The 20039-nt window shown below is 30.6% G+C and overlaps 1 protein-coding gene across 1 annotated transcript in view; it reads left to right on the plus strand.

Annotated features, from left to right (window-relative positions):
• LOC148310859 (uncharacterized) overlaps window positions 1–20039 on the plus strand; it is a 339367-nt gene that overhangs the window by 1415 nt on the left and 317913 nt on the right. The window lies entirely within an intron of this gene.

The raw sequence follows: 20039 nt of genomic DNA on the forward strand, positions 1-20039 counted from the left end.
AGTACACCTAATGATAATATATGTATAATATATATTAACCCAATGAATAAGTACTGAATATAAGTTTAAATAAATTGTTTACGGAGAAAATTGGTTAGGTACAGACGTATACATATGTGCAGATTTAATTAATGAAATTAATTACTCAATACCTCAATGATTCTGTTACACGATGTTTTTAATTTCTGAAGATTATAGTAAAAAACATTGACCATTCAATCATTTAAAAATGTTAATGGATGGGATATTTTGCAATGATATTGATTCTAAAAAAGTCACATATGCTGTGCGTAGGGAACCGCATCGTATACGTGATGTTAACTCGATCATTGATTTCCATAAGGAATGAAGGATAACCAATCCCACGTTTAAAATTTAAGGATCTAGTTGCAAAATTATTTAACGGTATAGAGTTGACGCAAGAAAAGAAACTAAGTTCCTTTACTTACGTCAACTATATACCGTTAAATAAATGGAGAAGGAATTTGTATGAAAATAAAATAGCAGCGATAGCTAGGGTACTTTGGGTTGCATGTCCGTAATTGTAAAAGCTTGTGGAAGCTTACACAACTACTGGTACCACGAATGTGTTTGATTCTTTGGGGAGAAAATGAGTCTAGTCTTAGTGTTTATTTCTTCGTTTTTATTCATAATTACAATTATTATTCATGATTACAACTTTGAATAACATATATAACGCCATTTTCGTAAAATGTTACATCAAGGGGTGCTTTGGTTGAACTGAATTGAAATTTGTGATTATGTTGAGAATGATAATTATTTAACAAAAATGATTTAACAAAAAATCTGTTTTTAGTTTATTTTTTCTGCAGAACTAATCAACTAATTCTTACAGTATCTAACTAATAGCAGAAGAGTATTCCATGTCAAAGGGCTCGCAACAGCATGTGAAAATTTAGTGAACTGGTCGCGAACTGTTAAGATCACTTTACTCGAGGGACATGCTGTAACTGATCGAGGCGTGAGAAGTCTATCACCTAATTCATCTGGAAACTAGGGATTTTCAGATTCTCTGGAGAACCATCGTGTTTACCTTTTTATAAGCTACATATGTACGATTATTACAATACATTGGAAAATGCATTTTTATGAATTTGGCTTTCGAAGCCTCGTTTTGGTATTTCGCGAAGAGGACGTCATATGATTTACTCGGTTCAGGATTTAAAATAATTTTGATATAATCTAAAATGTTCAAAATATATGTTAATATAGTTATATCCCGAAACGTTATCTACACTTTAAATCAGGTTTATGACACTGAATCCACTTTTATGAGTTCTTCAGTTTTATGGTTTTTAATGGGACTGAAAACTTTATGTTTTCGATTCACTATTTGGAGCGTAGCATTTTGCAATGAATTCAAAAATTATCAGGGGTATAACAAAATCCATTTTTTTAAATTGAAATAATGTTTAGAAATATTATGACATTAATGTTTTATGAAATAGAAAAAAATGTATGTAAATGATTTGAGTATTACGTTACAATATATTTTATTGCGACTGTATAAATATATTCTCTGTACTTTATAGATATCTTAATTGTCGAAAGTTAAGTTAAGAACTTTATAGATAAATTTGCATGTCTCAAAGGATAACGATAGCAGAATCTAAATAGGTAGACGTTTTTATTTCATTTGACATTTACTTTTGATTAAGGAATAAAATTCATGTTTTAAGATAAAAAAATAGACGATAAATAGGTTGAATAATAATATTGTGAAATTTTACTGATTCAAAATAAATTTTATAAACTAATAATTATTAGTAATAAATCAATCAATTTGAATTTATGACGATTGAATTTATGATTGTACAAATATGTTTATTTATTTAATTATTTCAAAACATATTATGTACATAAGTCATTTGTATAATATTTCCGAAGAGTAATTTCCATTTCTCAATGTTAAAATGCGTAAGGTCGCGCATGTCTTGAAATGATAAAATATTGTCAGAGACTTAATAAAATATACAAGAAAGCGTTATTTCAATTTTATCTTTTTTAGTATCTCATGCCGTAAACCTAATAATAAAAATCTAATTTTTAATAACTTAAAATCACTGATCATGTTTTAATATTTAAGTTGTCATAATCACCTTATTCTTTCGCATAAGCTTAAGGTTTTATAAAAGTATATTTTATTTGGTTCAAAATTTTACGAGAAATAACTGAAACCACCCGAGTAAATAAGAATGAAATCCTACTCGCAAAATGGTTTATTTGTCACTGTTGAAGGTTGTATAATAGAAAAGGTAATATGAAGGTTTCGAATTTCCTTCCAAGATTTTATCACTTTTGGGATGGAACCACAATATCTTTATACATCGGGAGGGATACCATTACACATTTATATATTCTGGAGATATGCGTATTAAAATATATGAAATGATGAAAACAAAGTTTTGCTGTGACATTTACATATACTTGTTTGCGTATACCCTATACGACGTACGAAGCTATATTCCATTCATAAAGATATATTTTCTTATATTAGTAAATTAATCAATGTTAATTCATATTATTCTATCCGAAGAAAAAATATGAACACAAGTATTTTGTAACATGTTATGCTATAGAAAATCTACATTTCTGTTAAAGCTACATGTACCTTAAACTATTTCTATTAGTTATGTTTTTATTTATTTGATATGTTGCTTGGAAATATACTAGGTTCGTTAAGAAATATGATAAGTAACTACTACAAATTCATATTTATATATCTTATATTTCTCGTTTAGTGATTTCACTTATTTTAAAAAAAACGTTATTTATTTGTGGGAGTCTTTACCGTGGAACTATTTAGTACATTTCCAAATAATATGATAATTAATTTACTATAGTAAAAATGTAACTTTGTTTTAAAATTACTATACATATTTTATAATAACTTAATTATAATGTCTACCGGTTTCGAAGTTAACCGCTTCTTTATCAAGACTGATTATGTGATCCAGTGAAATAATATTATAAAATAATTGGTTTGAAAATTTGTTAAGATCTAAAACATTTGCACCAAAGTGAAAATGTTAAGTAGACTTATGTTCGCATTTGAACATCACCTTCACAATATTTGGACTTCACACTGAGTCAGTGTCATGGCACAAGAAACGGTTAGCTTCGAAACCGGTAGACATTATAATTAAATTATAATAAAATATTTATAGTGATTTTAAAACAAAGTAACATTTTAATTATAAAATGGAAAATCACAAAGTTGGTGCTTCAAATATAAATTATAATTAATTTACTATCCACGTCAATTCTTATATTAGTTAAAAGTGATTGATTTTAATATCGTATCATATTCTTGTAAATAGTATATTTTATGTAGATTCAAAACAAACGCACCTAGAAGGGAGTATTTTGTAAAATACCAAGAGTCAATAAGGGTCAGTAAGTATATGTGTATGTTAGTGCGTATACAAGAATTCATTGCGGTTAGCTAGTAAATGAAATGATTCGCCTACATTTCTCGTTTGTAAATAGGACGTTGAATAATTCTACCCTTGTCCCCCATTCGAGAACCCTCGGGGAGGAAGAAAGACGAAGATATAAGGTTTTCTGTATTCAGTGGAAGGGGCAGCTTGAATTATCGCCAAGGAGTCCGCTTACGTAATAATTCTCCCAACTAATGCACTCGGCACTCGGTTCAATCTTCAATCACTTTCGTGGCCACTGTGTTAACTTGCTAAACCAGAGAACTAATACCTGATACATATTCCTAAGTAGAAATCTTGGTAAACAATATGTTACTGCTCAGATTAATTCCTCTTCAATCAGATTACTTCTTGTAATAATAATTAATATGGTCTCTCAAATACTAGTCGGTATTACTCAGCCTATGGTACATTATATTGACTATTTTTGTAGACTGTGTATATTTGGTAGAAGAACAGGTAAATGAAGAGTAATATTATAATCATCTTAAACTTTATAATCTTTCGGTAATTAATGTGAGAAAGATAATAATTTACTATCTGCGAAAATCTTTTAAATATAATATACACTTAAAGTCTGGTATTTTGTATTTTACCTTTATATTGAAAATTAATAAAATATAATTTTTAATACAATGAAACAATTTTTTCATAAATATTTATATTAAAATAATATCTGTAATGTATCAGTATTCATGCGGATCAATTCTACTTAGTATTTATTTTAAGTTAAATATTTAAAGTCTCGGGTTGTGGTCCCATGGTTAGTGTCGTGGACTCTTGAGTCAGAGTATCTGGGTTCGAACCCACTCCACCACAATTTGATACCTATTTTTAATAATGAGCCGCTTAGGCTCACAGAAATAGTATGAAATTGAATTATTTTTGTAAATGATAAATCACAAATGCTTCTCTTTAAAAAAAAATAAATAAAAAGACACATTAAGTAAAGTTATCCACTTTATGTCGATTTAAATGACCATTCACTAAAATTAAATTTAAATGTCGCTTAGTTGTCATAACTTGTTGATTATTAAATAATATTTGGATAAATCACACGAAAAACCTTTATAATATGTAAGTTATTAGAAACAGCCGAGACCTTCTCGTTTATTGATTAAATTTATCGATTAACTATGAAAATATATTAATTAGTAACGATACGTAACGTTTTTCGACTACCCTGCGTGTGTGGCTTATGTGGATTTATATCTTTGACCAAAACATGGTGCGCTCGTATGAATTTTACACACGAATTACAAAATACAAAACCAAAATCAAAAGCTGGGACTTATAAAGGTATTAATTACCCAATTGTGAAATTATTACTAACTATAAAAAGTAGATTTTCAAGACAAATAAAATAATCAATCGCAAGAAAGAAAGATAAAAGTTTTGGCTTGAGGTCTTTACTCCTATATATGAGTATCAAGTTGGTTTAAAAGTAAATTGATAAATAAATATGAATATGCAAGATCTTATCCGAATTTTTTCACATACTAAGAGACAAGCCTAAAAACATGATTTCTACTTTTTTATGAAACTTTTAATTTGAACAGTTATTTTATTCACAACATTTTGGTTATGTCCAAAGTCTTGTTCACAAATATCGGTTATTTTATTTTGATTAAATTTTTTTTATTTCTGAACAAAAGTTAGACCCACCCAAAACGTTGTTAATAAAGTAAATTTGAAATTTTAATTATTATTTAGAGGCCTTAAAATTAATAAAGACTATGCACACGTACATTTTTTGGTTTATGCCTACTTGTAATCTGAATCAAAGTTCGTTCACATTTACAAATATAACAAAATAAGGATTATTACTAGTGACGCAAAAAGGGATGGAACTCTCCATGTTAGGGATAAACGTACCGAGACTGAAAAAAAGTGGAAATTCGATATGAATGAAAGTTGCCGACGAAGCAAGTGTAGTTACTCAGAGAAAATGGGAGTAAGCGGGTCATATGTCCATAATAGAATATGGCAGATGGGGATGAAAAGCTCTAGATACATCATATCGCCAATATTACCGGAAAGAGGTGGTTGAGGCCTTCCTAGAGCCGCAATAATTTTTCATTCAAAACCTTATCCTCACCCGATGGTGCATAGAGAACTGCATCATATAAACGCAATGTTATCATGATCGTTAACACATTAAGGAATGATCAGCCCTCGGCTTCAGGGTAATCTTGAATAAATATTAGAGTGAAAAATCACTTATATTTATTTGTTAAAATATTTGGAATTGAGTCTGGTAGTGTTACGTTTAACAGATGGCGCTGCCATTAGGGTTAAATGGCATTTAAAAAAACATATTTTTACCTCTCAGAGATGTTTTTACCTGTGACACATTTTTAAAACACTCTACGAGATATACAATTTTGAACATACGAACATTAACAATTTTGTTTATGTGGATAAATAAAACATGTGCATTCAAACGAAGCGTTGTGTTGAAATTTGAAAGAAATCGGTGAATAACTTAAGGAGATTATAGGTTTGGAACACATAAACAATTGTATGTTTCTTTGAATAGTTAAGATTTAAATGCACCATTTTTACAGATGTCACCTATATAAGAGAGTTAGTTATTACATATTTGTAATAGTACATAAATGAAGTGTGTAGTCTAGTATTTTATTTTGCATTTTCTCACACAATATTCATAATAGCATTCACAAATACAAACAGATATTAATTATTGTAAAAGAGGGAACCATTGTAATTAAACTGGGAACAAGGAGAGATTATGACTGCAGTAAATTACAGAAATTATAATTAGTGAAGGATTTATTCCGGGGAGATGAAAACTTAATTAACGATTTGTTTCTGCGAATAAGACATCCTTGAACCTCTCTCTTGTCTGTTATAAAGGAAGTAAGGAAGAATGAAAAATTACTCTGCTGAGAAATGTAGAAATGTATACATTTGTTTGTTCTACTCTGTACCATCTTTACTCGAGTTGAACGACAAACAACGTTATTTTATCAAATATCCATACTTTTCTTACGAAAATAGGTGAAGAACATAAATATGTTTATACTATATTATTTTTTGACATCTCATCAAAGATGAAGAAGAATATGGAAGTCTGGGCATTTACGGGGCTTACGACCGTCATAGGCTGGTTTAAGTGATCACTTTACACACGTGTAACATTCACCAATTCTACCCATTATTGACAACCACACTACTCAAATTCTTGGAAGTTCTATATATATGAACCAATTTAGAAACCTTGTTCATGAATCACTAGAACTTCACTAGAGACATCTGTTGGTGAGATGTAAAGAAGCTTTTTTATTAAGCAGAAAATCTTATATTATGTTTATACTGTTGGAGAACATATAAAGAAAATGTAGGAATACTCAAAACACGCAGTGATCATTTTAATCTTATTGTAGAAATTTTTTTTACATTTATTATTTCTTGGGACCAATATATATTTTTAAAAATGTTAAATTTTTTGTCAACAAGTAGGAAACATTACGTGAATTCAACGACTTATTCATATTTTTTCATGTAATTTTTTGAAATCTCATCAAAGATGAAGAAGAATATGGAATTTTGAGCATTTACGGGGCTGACGACCGTCATAGGCTGATTTAAGTGATCACTTTACACACTTATAAAATTCACCAATTCTACCCATTATTGACAACCACACTACTCAAATTCTTGGAAGTTCTACGAGTATATACATGAACTAATTTCGAAACGTTATTCTTGTATGACAAGAACTTCACTAGAGACATCTATTGGTGAAATGAAAATAAGCTTTTTATTTAGCAGAAACTGGAGACACTCAAAATGTTGTAAATATTATTTCCAAAAATAATTCCAATTGAATAATTGATGTCACGATTAAAGCAGTAAAATGATACAGCTTTATTAATTCACCAAAAAAGCGTTTACAAAAATTCTTATAGCACTCATTTTCCTCGACAAATGGTTCACAGGGCATTGCATCCCATCGATGCAGTGTTACACTATTCGTTAATTACAAAGATGATCAGTCTTATTTCACGTATCAGTTTCGACTGATATCAAATGAATATTATAGTGAAAAAACACAGAAATAAATTTTGGTACTCCCGGGAATCCAATCTGGGACCTTAAGCATGGTAGCCAAACACTTTAACCATATCACTTAAGAAGCGAACTTAATTTTTAATTACCCATTAAATTCTTATATAAATGAAACATACATTTTGAACGATTGTATTGTATATTCTTTTTTGATATCTCAACGTAGATGCAGAAGAATATGAAGTCTGGGCATTTACGGAGCTTACGACCGTTATCGGGTGGTTTAAGTGATCACTTTACACACGTGTAACATTCACCAATTCTACCCATGATTGACTATCACATTACTCAAATTCTTGAAACTTCAAATTCGAAACAAAGTGCTTCAATCACTAAAATTGCACTAGAGACATCTATGGTGAGAAGAAAGAAGATGTAAAAATATTATTAAAATAACTCCTAATTGCAGATAATCCAGATTAGTGAACAAGTATGTCACACTCAAAATGTTGTATTATGTATTCGTTTAATACGAGTATGAAAATTTACAGAATTGCGTATTTCCGATAGTGGAGAGCTTATTAGTGGAATGTCAATTACAATAATAATGACCATTCAGATTATCATATAATCACAAAACTCTAGAATATATACGATTCATGAATCCATGGAATAATCCGCAGAGATTAGTCTATTAGGGAGCAATGGTCGATAATTAATTAAAACGAAGTGTAGTAAATTATTACGGAGAGGTGCTTTGTCGTATTAGGGAAGCGGTCAAGCGCAGAAGTTACTATCGCTGAATACTCGTAAATTAAATCAATATAACAAACTATGTGAGTATCTAGTAATGGGCGAGATTAGGTGGAAATTCTCATGATGGGAATACATAAGCCACGTATGCTATTTGAACTGACCTGGCATTCCGTTTGTCATAATAATTAACAAATATAATATGTACATGTATAATAGAGTGGGCCGTTGGTGTATGAAAAATTTTTTTTATTAGATATCAAAGACAAATGGGTCTAAAAAGTTGCATTTTGAATTGCACATAACGTGAAAAATATTTAAAAAAATATTCCATACTACTTTTGGCCCTAAACCAGAGCTCAAAGTTTTCGGAAAATCCATTTTTTTGTGCTTTCCCAGCTGTCATTTCGTATTTTAGTAATATAGACAGTCTAATTAAGTGTTGAGATATGTAACATACCTTATTTAAAAAACACACAGGGTCGTAAGTTACACTTTTCGTTGTTATAAATAGGTAGCGTTGTTTTAGTAAGTCATTGTTTCCATCAGTATTAAGCCGGCGCGCGGCGCTCAAAGGGATCGGTTGCGCTCTGGGCGTTTTTTTTTAAATCCCGGTACTTTTAAAATGTGTTAGAATTTTAAGTGTAATTAAAAATAAATTATAGATTATCTTTACAAACAATTAAAATTATTTTAAATACACTATGTTAATTAAAAACGACAAATCAACTAAGATTGAAATTTTTACATTTTTATATTTTTCAGCGAAATTCTTTATTCCCATAAATATAAAATTGAATTTTTTTATAATAAAATTGTATATTAATAAAAGAATAGTCATTACACAAGAAAAAAAATAGAAATTGCCTTTGTATTAATTTTTTAAATCATGAAAATGACGGAATTCACGGATTTTTCTATGTATATAAAGCAGAGTGCGAAAGTAAAAGTAATTTTTATGATACACATTGTTTCTTACTATCGAATGATGGTATTTTAGTCCCGTACATTATTTTCGTTCGTATAACACCATCTTTTGCTTTCTGACAGTTACTGTTATTGAGGCTTCTGTCACCATTTTTACGAGCGTTCCATTAGGCCTACATGTGACAAGGGATGGAGGATATAGTAAAAACTGATATTCGATTTATTGAAATCTCCTCTTAAAAGCTGTCCAATATTTTAATTCAGATTGGTGGTTGTGTGACTTATGATTCAGCCCTTATAATTATTTATATGTAGTTATTAGCTTGAAAATTGAGCTTCGGTAACTAATATAACTTAAGGTTAGCATCTGTCTTCTTCCGAGTATCGATGATTTTTCTCAAGTTTAGGTCCCGATATGTGCCATTTTTCCAGGTTGTTGGTTTACGATTTCTGGTGAACAATGTTCAATAGTAATAGATTGACACAGATGGTCCCAGCTAAGAGTATGTAGTAGGTTTACAGGTACAGTAAAAAATGTATAATTAGTAATCACAAAACTTAAAGCTTTTCCAGTTGGATTAGAATTTCCCCGAAGACCAGATGTGGGACCATCATGGGTAAATAAATGTTTAAATGGTAATTCATTATAATGTACGTAATTGACAAATAAACTACTATAATGGTCTATTTCTTATATATTCTATATGCCGTATTGCTCGATTTTTCCAGCCCGTATTAAATACAGTCCCATCGCAGCTTAGGCATTGAACATTTTCAAGCTCCAAACTGTTGCTCAAAAAATCAGATTGAATCTGAAATAAATTTGCCAGTTCCAAATATTGGTGCAGTATGGCTTGTAGTATTTTAGAACAATAAAAGGAAAAGTTGCAACCGATCGGTCTGAAAAACCAAATCGTTTACATACACTTGTTATAGCAGGAGGGTTGTAAAGTTTTCCTCTTAGAACTGGACGGTGAGGGTTCAGGCAATGATTTTAAACTCACTGATTCTGTGTTTTTTGAAAATTTCTTCCATTGTCTTTTAGACAAAGGTGTTGTCACCTTGTTTTGATAATCGATAATTTTTCGATTTGTTTTTGAAGTTAGGCTGTTTTTTGATGAATTTTTGAAGATTATTTTAAGTGAATAGTGCATAATTTTTCTATCATTCCTTTGATCTGACCTGATGGTGCGCCAAATATGGGACAACCCACCTCACTACGTCTATGTTAGTAGCGGGTTCAGCTTATTTATTAATTATTTTTAAGAGATATTTTGTGGCACATTTTATAAAACTTTATAAAATAAAACTAGAACTTTGTTTTTAACCACATCCATTATTGGTACTTTTCTCCAACTGATTTCGACAAAAACCTTGTTGTCTTCAGGGATATACATGTAAATATCTATCTTTGAGGATGATAACCTTCTTTTTGAAACCAGTTCGAAAAAAAATCCACAAATAAAAGAGGCTAAAAACCTAAATATAGTTTTATTTTATACAGAGTTAGATGAACTCATCTAGTTTTTAATTAACATAATAATGTATTTAAAATAACTTTAATCGTTTGTTAAGATAATTTTTAACATGAATTGTAAAATATTTTCAAATTCTAACACATTTTTAAAGTACCGGTATCTAAAGAAAATTACGAACAGCGCAACCGATTCCTTAGAGCGCCGCGCGCTGGCCGAATACTGATAGGAATAATGACTTACTAAAACAACGATACCTATTTATAACAACGTAAAGTGCAACTTTTGCCTTTACATACTTATTAAGTAAAGTATATTACATATCATAACATTTAATTAGACTGTCTTTATTACTAAATTACGAAATGACAGCTGGTTAAGCGCAAAAAAATGGCTTTTCCGAAAACTTTGAGCTCTGGTTGAGGGCCAAAAGTAGTATCGAATATTTTTTTCAATATTTTTCTCGTAATGTGCAATCCAAAATGCAACTTTTTAGACCCATTTCATTGTTGAATTCGCAAAAAAACCCCATCGGCCCACCCTAATGTATAATCAAACTGTATAATATTATCTTCTTCATCTTCAAACCCTCATCCGATGGTGCATAGGGCACTGCATAATATAAACGCAGTGTTATCTTGACCGTTAACACATGAAGGAAAGGTGATCAGTCCTCCGCTTTAGGTACCAACCAGTCCAGGGTAATTTATATTGAATAAATATTAGAATGAAAAAACGGCTTGTATTTATTTGACCCCCCCCATGGGAATCGAACCCGGAACCTCCAGTACGGTAGCCGAGCATGTTGACCATACTCCCTTCCTCACACACACACTCCCACTCTTTAAAAAATATATTTTTAATAGTTATTATAACATAAATGTGGAATTGTTTAATTGGATTTATTTTTATAAATGTAACTATTTTTGTGAATGTAATGTAATGTTTATAATTGTTAGTATAACTATTTTTTATTATATATTTTTTTTAATGTAAAGCTGTACAATTCCCGAATAAACAAAATAAAATAAATCATACTACAAAGGTGGACATTAACAAATGTAATACATAATTTTCAACTTTATAATACTACCTATAGATATGTAATAATGTATTGTTATCTCTTCACGTGTCTAGAAAAAAAAATTACCGAAAAAAATAATTAACTAAAAATTAAAAAGAATAGCAAAACAAATTTATGAGGCGAATGTAGTTGAGGGACTAATGTAGTAGTTGCGACCGAGAAATACTTGGCATGATCAAGTTTTTTAATTACTTGAAAGTGGTCACGTCGGGAGTCGAAATAATCGGCGATGAGGATATGCATGAATATGAAAAAGTCGAAGATTGTCTGCAATGACTGATTGGTTTGGCGTTCTTTTTTTCTGCATGTCCCCGCAGAGAAGTGGTGCGATGATGAACTAAGTTTAAAAATATATATATAACAATATATATATATATATATATATATATATATATATATATATATATATATATATATATATATATAAATATATATTTAAAAAATATACTGACAGTTCATTTTTGATCGCTCGTTTCAGTCAAATGTTTAATAAGGAAATTATAAGCTTAAATAATAAAAATGAAAATGATATTTTCTGGCGTTTCTCATGTGTGTGATTATAATCCAGGATTCGGAACTCACACACTAATAAAAGAGTTTCTGCTTAATAAAAAGATTCCTTTCATCACAACAAAAGAGAGGTCTCTAATGAAGTTCTAGTGATTCAAGAACAATGTTTCGAAATTGGTTCATGTATATAGAACTTAAAGAATTTGAGTGTGGTTGTCAATAATAGTTGTCAAGAATTGGTGAATGTTACACGTGTGTAAAGTGAACATTAAAACCAGTCCATGACGGTCGTCAGCCCGTAAATGCCCAGACTTCCATATTCTTCTTCATCTTTGATGAGATGTCAAAAAATAATATAAAAATAAATCCTGTAATTGGAGATAATCCAGATTTTGTAAACAAGTATTTGAACTCACTCTACGTTTAGAAATAAAATAATTTATGGTAAAAAGTTTTCTTGCCATCCTTTTACAATAAGCATACTTTCTCTCTTAACTACCAAATAATTCTTCTATTTTACGGGGTCAAAAGCCTAGCATATCTTAGAAAATCAAAACGTACTTTGAATTCCGGCGATAGATAACGATGTTTTTACGATAAATTGTCGAATTTCACGCGATAAATCAGATCATATCCTTATAAATCTGGTCGTCCCAGAACACGGGAAAGCTCAGAAGGTAAGTTTTAGCCCGAAGAGCAAAGGCATCTTTTATTTTATTCCTTGTCCCAAGTTGAGTTGTGGGTCCGCATTCCGGTAATATAATACACACATATAATATTCTAGTGGTAAACGGTGAGCGCTTTGATCGTTCGCTAAGTCGTTTTTTATGACTTGGCATACTATCCCGCATACTGCGTGGTTGGGAGGACTCTTTTATTATGTAGGTACACACTCGTATATCAACGGTATTTGTTGGGGAATATTGGACATAAAATTGTAATAATAAACACATAAAAATCTAATAATTTTACCACGAAATTACCTCATAATACGACACTTAAGAAAACCCATTATTTTGTTATATTTAACATAATTTACCAGTGTGACAATGAAATGTGTAATATTAACTATCAATTTTCGTTATTGAATACAAATATAAATTTATCAACGTACGCATAAAACAGTGTTTACATTGGTTTAAATAATTTAACATACTATTTTTTTATGAATATTTGCATTTTGACAATGTATTGTTGATAAAAAAAAATCACATGTTTATTTTTAAATTTGACAATTCGCTCACTCCTTTCAAGAACGTCATAAATCAAAAATCGTCAATTTTGAGTTGTGCATGTTTTCGTAATGCCCAGAAAATGTACTATATCCCAGCAAAAGCGGCATATTTTTAACTTAATATTTACCCGCTACAGGGCAGAAAGTGTTATTTTTGCATTTTGAAGAAAAGGTATTGTTTAATTATTTTTTTAAATATGCTAAATATTTTTCGAATGGAGAAAAAATATTCAGGTTTTACCTCAAAAGATCTGTTGCACAGTAAAAAGTTAAATAAGTGGCTTGATATTTATTTGTAATACATTGTATTTTATGTTTGAACTTTAAAAACGTTCTCCTGAAAAATCTAGTTTTTTGATTTATGACGTTCTTGAAAGGAGTGAGCGAATTGTCCATGGAAAATTAGAAAAATATTTTTTGCCGGAAAAAATTGTTATAGTTGTCCACCTCCATAGTGTTGTGGTAAGCGCGTTTGACTACCGTGCTAAAGGATTTCTGGAGAGATTTCTGGAGGGGGAGGGGGATTGAAGAAATGTAAATGATTTTTAATTTCAAATTTATTCAATATGACCCTGGACTAGTACAAGAATCGCAGGACTAATAACCTTAGGTACATATAATTAACGACCAAGATAACACTACTTCGAAATAATACAGTGCCCTATACACCATGGATGAAAGAATTATAAAAAGAAGAAGCCAATAGTAATTCATAAAAAAGCAAAAATATTAAAGTATATTAATTTTTATATTCTTACTAATAAAAGTCAAATTGAGGTTATTTTCATAGTTGCTTTTAGCTACTGGCAGAATTTTCAGTACAATTTTCGCAAATAATTATTCGAATGGCCTACGAGAAATAAATAGTAATAATTCCGAAGCAGAGAGATGGATACTTACTTCTTGTTCTCCAAAGCGTGAACATAGTTAAACGGAAGCAAAATTTAGTGAGCGCGAAATATTCCCGGAATTCAGTTGGGATCATTGAAGAGGAGACCCTTCAGGACGGGTGAAGTTTAAGTTTGTTTGATAAGTAAGACTTGATACAGATTACAAAATAAAAGCCCTCTGGGATTTGTAGCTAATATTTGAGATGCCTACCGGACGAGTTATATAATGCTGTATATTGCCAATATTCTTGGATACCGGACGACTACCTTATTAATATTCCTGATGCCCTGATAAACCTTCTCGAAACTTGATTTTTAGTATCTGTTCTTATTAATGACTTATTAGACCGAGGAAAACTTGGCACAATCAAGTATGTCAAATACTTGAAAGCTGGGTCAGGAGTCGTATAATCGTAGGGTATGTATGAGGAGATGCATGAATGTGGAAGAGGCGAAGAATGTTTGCAAAGACAGAGTGGTATAGCGTTCGATTCTCTCTGCCTAAATCTGCGAGGAAGCAGCGTGATGGTTAGTGAGCAGTTAGTTAGTTAGTTAGTTAAAAGAAAAACACATTTTTTACCACTTGAGTTTATTTTATTATGACGACTAGTTTCGGAAGCTTTGCTTCCATCTTCAGGAATGATATCATGTCATCATATCATGTCTTACATACTTATTAATTATTAAATACGTATTTATAAAAATCAATGACTAGATAAATATATTTAGATGAATTGATACTGAGACTTGACTTAGGAATATTTTTCTATTTATTTAAATTTCATGTACACAAAAGAAATATGTACATTAGCGTGATATTACTAAACAGCAATATCTTCCAACCAACCAAAAACAAACTAGTGACATTGGTCAAAACGTTTGATACCTTATATAGCTGCTTGCAATCAGAGGGTAGATAGTGCTTGAACATTAAAAACAACCATAAATTACAAATTACTGCTGTATTAATTAAGCAACAACTTTATACTTCATTAAATATTTATGAAAATAACAAACTGATGATAATAAGGAAGGCAAAGGAAAAAGAGAGTTTAGGGAAGGAAATACTTGTTTAACTAAAATACAAGATCATATTACATATATTTTTTACTATTATAAATACAAAATTAACTTGCTTGAATATTAAAATAATGATATTATAAAGACAATTTGAAATTTGTGTTTTTCATATAAATGTGACGTGTATCTTGAGTGTTAATCTAATCAGAGTCTTATAAGTGTTATCAGTACCATCTCTAGCGCAAACTGGGTTAGGTGCGAAAAATTTTCACTGATCTCAAAAAGATACCGAAGTTTTTCCTTGGACTTTCAGGATGTGGGATTTTTTCTAAATTGTTTTGAGTTTTTCATAATATTAAAAAACATTTTTACTAGCAGGGAAAGTGAAGTTTCGATTAGTTTAAAAAGGTTTTTTTTTTAGGTTTTTAGGAGATTTTACGCTAGAACCCTCAAGGCAACAATGTCAACGCCGTAGCGCGGCACCAGCACGATCCTGGCGTTGGCCCTTATTGCATTAACGTAATCTAAATATCAATTTAATATGAATTACGTTTGTATACACACTCTGCAAATATGATTAATTAAATATAAAAAATTGCATTAATCTGAAAAAAAAAGTGTTGAAAACGTTACATTACTTAAATAAATACATCTCATTAAAAATATCTAATTATTTCATTCATATTTCCATAAAACTTTTTACCAACATATTTACTGGAGTTTATCTATAATCATCAGGAAGCACAAAGCAGGTGAAAATGGAGGGTTTTAAGGGAGGCCTATGACTAACAATAGATGAATACAATGAGAGAGTTAGAGAGAGCGAGAGAGAGAGAGAAATCATTTAGATATTTATTTAAAAAATATGTTATTTCTATTGATGATTAAAACCGTCTAAAAGAGTCGAAATGAAAGCAGACTAAACAACAACGTACATATATCAATAATTATAATGTTTAAAAGTTAGATAGTTGTGTCGTTGTTATTGGAATTGTGAATCTGCTCGAACAGATTGTAACCGTTTAAAAAATATAAACACACTTATTACAAAAGTATCGCAATAAAACGTACAACATTCTTCATCAATTATTTTAACAGATTGTACATATAGACGTTATTGTTCTGAGCATATCTCAGGATGTATGTATATTTGATTGTACGGAGTTTCCTTGGAATAAGCATGATGTGTCCTCTATTCCCAAAGTGCGATTGAGTGCTTAGAAGTATGTTCGTAGTAACTGTCACTGTACTGCATAACCCACATAAGCATTATGTACGAGTTTGGTATTTGTGGTCCCGTAACCTAATTATTCTATCGCACGTTTAGGCAATACGTCATCAGCGTTACGATTCTCTCTGTTTGGCTCGAGTCTGCCTTCGTTAACTTTTCGCTAATACGGGAATTTGATTTATTTGCGAAATTTTCAGTGAACCCTCTCCTAATGAAATAAGCCAGAATCGAAAGAGCAAAGTGTTACAACTTACAACCGCGTTGTTTCGTTCATGTATTTAGGGTATTTACATTTGCTTCGCATAAGGGAATTGCGTACGGAAGGGTTCAATTAACTCTTTTATTTCCCTTATCGGATCGACGCCGTGTTAACTTGATCATTAATTATATGAAGGGAAGGTGATCAGTCTTGCGCTTCGGATTCTTGGAACTAGGAGCGGAATATATATCACGGGATACAGATAACGTATGTAGGGTGAAATAACTCAGGAGGAAGGACATTACTACTGCATAATAAATATCATGGGAATTATAGGAAATATTAAATGAGAAGAGAAAACAATAATGACAAATAACTCGTACAAAATACACTCGTACAAGTGTTTTAGAATTTGTATCAGATCTTAAATGAAAAATGTATTAAACTCGTGTATTGTAAATTGTTTATCATATTAATCCTCGAGTTTTTAAGAAAAATTATGCATATTAAAAATAAACATAAAATAATAATAAAAAAAAAATCTTTTGATACTTGGGAGAATTTAAATACCGAATCTACTACTTTTTTCAAGATTTAATAAAAAAGTTAAAACTTAAACTTTTATGTTTATGATATATGTACATAAAATGAATAAGTAAGGTTTTTCATTAAGCTCATATCAAACATTAAATGATTGATTATTCAAAACTCGCTGTTTTTCGCGAGCCTAAAATATTTATTTTCAAATGATTAAACTTATTTTCTTTCTAACTTGGTTCCTCGTTATAACTTATATTATAAGCAAACATGAAAACTAAAAAAATATTCGAGTGAAAAAGAGTGACGCGAAATTATTTATTTTTGCCTATTTCACCAAAATAATGTACGTTTTCGGTAAATCCTTTCAAATTAAATAAAAAATGAGAAAAAAACGTGTTGGACATTTCCTTTGAAAAACATGTATATTTATTTTTCACTAAGGGAAATTAAGTGAGTATTTGATTACAGTACTCTCATACGCATTGTGGTAAATATGGCTCATTTATCAGTGGAATTATTGCGCCTAACATTAACTGTCGTCCCATCACCGCAGCCTCCGTAGTCTGCACGAGTCGGTGGCGCTTGGCTCGACAGCCCGGGGGGCGCGTATAATTCAACTATGTCCATCGTATCACACCTAATGGGCCGTAACTAATCACCACTTTTGCTAATTGCTTCCAGCAGCATTTAGACTAATGTGTTTCCTACATCGAATTCCGTTTTCCATGCCGCATCAAGTAAATGGGCGGATCGTTATTCCGTTCTCAGCCCTCTTCGCGGCACTGTCGACACATACAATACGCGAACGCGAACACACCCTACTCGGCCGCAGGATTCTGTTTGCCGAGATGGGAAATAAGAAATGGCAGGTGTCCGCTGAGGGTCCCTCAAACCTAAATCTACGCAACTATCGACTCTGACGTCGACAAGTTACAAAACGTTCATTTTGCGAAGCCACCGTCTACTTAAAACGTGGCCGTTATTTGGCCCTTTTTTCTTTCTACTAGAATTTATCGTCACGAGATCTGGATACATGTCTGGAGTAACTATGTACAGACTCGTGCGCAGATTGTTTCTAAGCTGAAATGTTAGACAAAGGGATGAGTGTCGAGGGGAGAAGCGGGGAGACAGCTCTGACAGAGCTCAAAGAAATAGAAATAATGAAAATCAAAATATCAAACGTTCACGATTTCCAGTTAATTAAGCGCATTGTTGAAATCCTTGTCTTTGATCAGTGAAACTACCGCCCAACCTTGAGGCTGAATAACTTTCTACATGCCGATTGCGGAGACGTATCCATTTTCCAAAGACCCCTTTTATAAATAAACCAATGTATTAATATTGACATTACAAATATTAAATCGTTATTATTTTTTATCAATGCAGAAAGAAATAATTAACTAAGATTGATAAATAAAATTCTGATAAAATAAAAATAAAGTTTTAAAATAGTATTATGAGACCCTAATTTAATTATTTCAATATTTTGAATTTGCCTTTGTGGGTAAATACAAACAGGATTTATCCCTAGAGTAATCGTTTTCAAGGTATATTATATAAGAATTCAATTCCATTGGTTAAAATGAATACACTAAAGTGTTTTTTACTCTAATATTATAATATCACTATAATATTCTCCGCAATTCGTAAACGCCTAAATCTATCATATTTCTTGATAAATTTGATTGATGTTTTTAAAATTGCTTCATTAAAAATCTATTAACTTCTAAAATGAAAATATCAAACTAATCCACATAAAAACGGGTTAACTTCCGTCACAGTAATGAATTTGCTATTTAAAAAATATGTTATTAAATTAATATTTACGGAGAACATATTTCTTAATTATTTTTATTTATTTATGTTTAAAATCTTTATATTTCCTTTTTCTTTCTCAACCGGCATCCACCCACCATTGCTTGCCACTCCACGCGGTTCTGGTACTTTCTCTATATGTATTTGGTAATATTTTAGATATCACCTTCAGTTTAACACTTATAAATTTGCATATTTTACATTTGCAGAAAATATACCATCATGAAGTATTGATGAAAATGTATTTAAGAGCGTGAAATTTGATGAAAATTTCAATAATTTCGTATTTTTTTTTTTGGAAAATAAGCGTTTTATTAAAAACCCTCTTAAATTAGATTTAGACTAGTCGATTATTTTTTTATTAATTTATATAGTTACTGTAAAATAAAACATTATATATTACTAAACTCTACAATCTACCAACTTTATACTAAACAGCAATAAAACAAAAGATGATTATTTCATTCATATTCATTTTTAGAACATTAAATATTAATTTAGGAATTTAAAAACTTTTTTGTGTCTGTGTTAAGTTTCATAATACTAGTATTAAGGTAAAGATTTTCGATATCTAACCCAAAGCTGATATATTAAACCTCAAAATGCTTTAAATAATAGGTACTAAACTACATATAAGGTAAGTGTCTATAAAACTGACCTAGCCCCTATTGCTGACCTATTTCAAAGAAACAACAGATAATAAGACACTGGTTCAATTATTACTAATTTTTAATATTACCAACACTGCAGCCATGCTTGTGTTATGTGATGACAATGTTTTACAGTCAATATTTTGATTTTTCATATTTGAAATATCAGTTATAGTTTGGACATCTGGCAAGTAGCGCGCGCACACGGAAAATCCTTA

Source organism: Brachycentrus maculatus, unplaced genomic scaffold (assembly GCF_059751285.1).
Source record: "Brachycentrus maculatus isolate JH-2025_06_01 unplaced genomic scaffold, ASM5975128v1 h1tg000086l, whole genome shotgun sequence".
Classification (NCBI taxonomy): domain Eukaryota; kingdom Metazoa; phylum Arthropoda; class Insecta; order Trichoptera; family Brachycentridae; genus Brachycentrus; species Brachycentrus maculatus.